The sequence below is a fragment of the Nansenia antarctica genome (genome assembly GCF_963989245.1).
Source record: "Nansenia antarctica genome assembly, chromosome: 15".
NCBI classification, from domain to species: Eukaryota; Metazoa; Chordata; class Actinopteri; order Argentiniformes; family Microstomatidae; genus Nansenia; species Nansenia antarctica.
The window spans coordinates 4,674,738-4,679,890 of record NC_137685.1 but is presented as its reverse complement, the minus strand read 5'-3'; positions in this window follow the sequence as shown (position 1 = coordinate 4,679,890).

Here is a 5,153-nt window from a genome sequence, read left to right as displayed (position 1 = left end):
CCACACACGTGTACTACACTTTAAATAAATAAAAAATCCAGTTCAGGTCAGGTAAAGTCAGTAGGGAATCTGCGTAAAAGACGTATAACACACACACACACACACACACACACACACAAACAAAAACCCACCCATAAGCACATACAACACATACAGTACAGGCAGGACATCGAAGTCTAGACAAGTGATTTTGTTCGGGTAACTTTGGGTAAAGTGATTATGGCCAATCTTACGCCCTCCTTATTTAGACTTCTTGACGCCCCCTCCTCAGCCGCCCCCCCCCCACCCCCAGTCCGACTCCTGTAATCAAATTTTACACTGACAGAGGCTAGAGATCCCTGGGTCACGGTGCGACCCCCCACCCCCACCCCGGCCCCCACCCCAAAGCCCTCACGCACTAACTAGGAAGCCGCCAATGTCGGAGACAGACAGTCTCCATTAGACCTGTCTACAGCTCCACAACGGAACTGCCACACCACACCACCTACAACAGTGAGACAGAGGGAGAGAGAGAGAGCAGGCGAGAGGGAGAGAGAGGTTTATGCTTAGCAGGGATCACTTATTTTCATAGTTTTTCATAGTTTTTGTAATGATAAGTTACAACGTTCTGCATAACAGTTTTACTAGAATATAATATAAATAGGAAAGGAGAAAGGAGAGGCTGATTAATGGCAGTAATTATTCGGTTGTTAAGTCTGACGTCACATGTGAAATAAAAAATTCCCCACACCAGAGTACCAGTGTACTAAAGCGGTAGAATGACAGTTCAAACGTTTTTTTTACTCGGATCTATTCATACAACAAGGGACACAGCAGCACTTTCCCGTTTTTCCCATATTGTCAGCGTCTTTGAGCCTCGGAAAAGCGCTATACAAATATAATGAATTATTATTATTACCGCGGCATTTCGAAGAGAGCGCCTCAGCCAACGTTGGACCCGGAAACACGTCACGACTTAACGACCGAATAGAGTTTAAAAAGCATGTGATGAAGAGGAAGAGAGGGAGGCTGGGTGTTTACTGTCTGCCAAGTGAGTTGTGAGAGAAGTGGCCACACCTGGAGAGGTGAGAGGTCAGGCTGCGTGTTGACCTCCAGCATGTCACTGACCTGAACCCCCCCCCCACACACACACACACACACACACACACACACACACACACACACCCATGGTTCAGCATACATCACTCTGCCTGTCACTGCGTGTCACTACCTGTGTAACTCTACATTTCCTATGTTGGCTATGTGCCACCACATGTATAATATGTTCCGTACATATCATAGACGCGGCCCCCGCTACTACACTACTACTCTTGTTATCAGAGACATCCGCACTTGAACATGTCTTCCTCACTAAACGGCACGTCTTAAGTGGAGGACGGCTCATGTGCAACTCATCTTTGGGCAAGTCTCCCATTGAAATTAACGCTTGATATACAGTACAACCAATACAATTTATATCAAATGTGAGTTGTGAGCACAGACACACACTGTACATATCTTATGTTGCATATGATTTGCCCCCAAGCTGGTAATTATTTCTTTTTTTTACGTGTAGTATGTTTTTGATGTGTAGCTGTGCAGCTATAAACATTGATACCGATGTAAAAATAAAACTGAATGAAATGTATTATTGTACATTTCCGCACCTTGTATTGTAAGCCTCTCTTTCATTCCCCCCCCCCCCCCCCCTCTCTCCCTCTTTCTCTTCCCCCCCCCCCCCCCCCCTCCTCCAGGCTAGTGTAGCTAGTGCTGATAGGCATCTCCTCTGGAGTCTGCTATAGTCTGCCCCTGCTTCTGCAGACACACTGCCTCCATGAGACCAGTGGGCTCCCTGGGAACCTACCCCAGACCCCCTGGCCCCGACTGCTACCAGTCTGTGTGTGTGTGTGTGTGTGTGTGTGTGTGTGTGTGTGTGTGTGTGTGTGTGTGCGCATGGGAGGGGTGTGTGAGCATGCTTTGTGTTCTACTCGGCAGTGTGTAAATGGGTTTTGTAAACTCAGACATGTGTAATGCCCATGTACAGCATGTCGTCTTAAGTATGAAAGCAGGGTTTATTCTGTGCATTCGTCTGGAAATAGCATACTGTAGCGTTCATTCTATACGTCTGTGTTCATGGGGTTGTGTAGTAGTGTGCATGTGAGCCGTCTTGCTCTTCCACTACAAGAGAAAGAGAGAGAGAGTAAATGGACAAAAACACAAAACTAAAAGAGGAAATAATAGGAACAAGCGTGCTTTTATCATGATCCCAGTGCCCAGGCTCTGCCACATACACACACACACACACACACACACATGCACACACACACACACACGCATACACACACGCACACACACACACACAGCCCCTTCCTGTACCTGACCCCAGGGTGACCCCAAAAACTCTCTGACTTTTAAACATAGTCAAGGGGATCATTCTCTTGACAATTGTGTGTGTGCGTGTGTGTGTGTGTGTGTGTGTGTGTGTGTGTGTGTGTGTGTGCATTCCTCCTAGGCTATCGCCACCATCACTTGACAAGAATTATATAATTGTAGTCTGTGATCTCATGTTCCTCAAAGAGCATTTTGAAGTTTCTTTTCCTCTTTTTCTCTTTTTGTTTCCTCTCCCACTCTTTTTAATGTTAAAATTACACACATTAAATCACCCTGTTTCCACCCCTCCTCCTCCTCATCCTCTCCTAGTCTACTGTACTTCTCTTCAACTCGCTCCCTGTGTTCTACCTCCTTCCACTCGACTCCAACTTATGAAACACTTATCCTGTGTGTGTGTGTGTGTGTGTGTGTGTGTGTGTGTGCGCGTGTGTGTGTGTGTGTGTGTGTGTATTGCTGTTTGAGATGCACTTTTTATGTGTGGACAGAACCTTTACGGTCTTATAGCTGTTGATAAATGGCACAATTACATTTCATTACCAGTGACATACACCTTGTAGACCTTCCTATACAGATCTACTAACAGCTGAATAAAACCATGAAATATTACTAGAGCTCTAGTTATGTTTATGTTAAATCTAAATGAAAATCGCATTGACTGATGTACTGTGGATGTGGATGTAAATTGGATGTCAGTGTTGAAATAATGTCATTGTCAGTGTATACTTTAGTAATACCTTAGAATTAACATTTTGTTGACTGTTTGAATTGAGTGTTTGTGTCAAGAATGTACTGTAGGTTGTAGAATATTTCATAAGGTAATGCATTTCATGTAGGCAAATTACATCTTCATTGATAACAAATTGATAACAAACTTGCACAATGATATCTGAAGTATGCACAGTTGATGCACACTTTTGATCAGTATCCACACTATTGTCGATATCACAACTATTCATAATCACAATTAAAAAGTGAGTTTGTTTTGACATTTTAGAGCATGTTCTCACAAATATTTGATTGTGACCACCTCACCCTCCCAGGGCTGCAATTACACTCGTGGCCATTGGAAGGCAGTAGTGATCTGCAGAGGCTAGAGATGCAATGGACATCAGAAAAAGTGTGTGTGTGTGTGTGTGTGTGTGTGTGTGTGTGTGTGTGTGTGTGTGTGTGAGAGTGTGTGTGAGAGAGAGAGAGAGAGAGAGAGAGAGAGAGAGAGAGAGAGAGAGAGAGAGAGAGAGAGAGAGAGAGAGAGAGAGAGAGAGAGAGAGAGAGAGAGAGAGAGAGAGAGAGAGAGAGAAAGAGAGAAATGTCTTTTTCGGGAGTGACTGTGTACCGTTCATTTGTGGTTTATTCATTTATAGTGGAGACGACTAACTACTACTACTTTTTTTAAATTCATCTTCCTCTCTCTCGTTCCTCTTCTTTTCAGACCACCGTCTGCTTAGTGTCTATAAATGAATAAGACACACAAGTCTTCCTGCTGGCATTAACTTCTGTATCTGTCCGGTGTTGCCTTCCTTCGTACCTCTACAAGGCTGGTTGTTGCCTTCAAGGCTTGTTCTGCTTTGTTGTCACAGTCTTATCTCCGATTGACACCTCTGTAAATGTCCCAGGAGAGGAGCAGATTTGCACCGGGATTAAACTAATTTACCAGATGATTGCATCTGATTCCAAAGCCACTCTAATGGAAATAATGCAATGAGGTTGGGATGTAGGCTAGGGGGGCTCCTCCAATGCACCAACCATGATGCACTAAAGGCCAGCAGTTGAGAGAGAGTGAGAAATCTTTAAAAGACTTGTACTTCTATCCACAATTGTCTTGTTGTGCTTTTAGATGTTTAGATGATAGACATGGATTGTGGGAATATGAGCTGTTCTTATGTTGTGGTTTCAGTAAAGTAAAGTTCTGTGGTGGAATGGATGCAAAAAAAATTATGGCTTTTTGAGTTTGTTTTTAGAGCAGTCAAACATTGCTGCCACCATCCCTGAGTCTCCCATGTTAGGAGGAACAGACATGAATCAACAGCAAGAAGAAAGCAGATGTATCCAATGATGGATGAGTTTAAGACTGTCAGAGAGGGAAAGGGGGGGGCGGGGGGGTATACCCATTCTCAGAAAGACAAACATTGTTCACGAAGTCCATAATAGCATGCAAATACATATTTTCAGCATGTTTCTCAAAGGTTTCACAAATACAAACTGTATACACGCACAGAGCATTTAACCAATTTGTCAGCCTTAAGGGACCATTTCTGATTGGAATACTTCTAAAGCGCAGAGTGGTGTGTACAAAATGTTTAGATTAGTTTCATATGCAAAACAGACACACACACACAGTCACACACACAGAGCGTGCACAATGCAGACACGCAAAGAGTTGCACTGCCAGCAGAAAACAGACACAGACGCAAAAGGAAATAAGGGAAAAGAATAGGAAGGAAATTTGCTTCGAAATTTAGCTGTAAGCCTAGCGAAGATCTTATTACATAGGCGTGTGATAAGCATCTCAGCTGGAATAATACTTAGCACATGCTGCCCTTTTAATTAAGCAGTAATATCAGCAGAGAGGGGGAAAACAGAGCGACTCTCTCTGCTCAATCGCGCCTCCCCATCTTCACCCTCTGCCCCCTCGCTCTCTCCTAATAATCTCCTATGAAAGGGATGGGCAGAGGTGTGGAATGGGGGAGGGCCAGGGGGGAGGAACGGGGGGGACACACACGCTTCTTTCTGAAGTGGGTGTCTTCTTTAAGGCGTTACATATGTTTCTGTGCTTCTCTCCCACT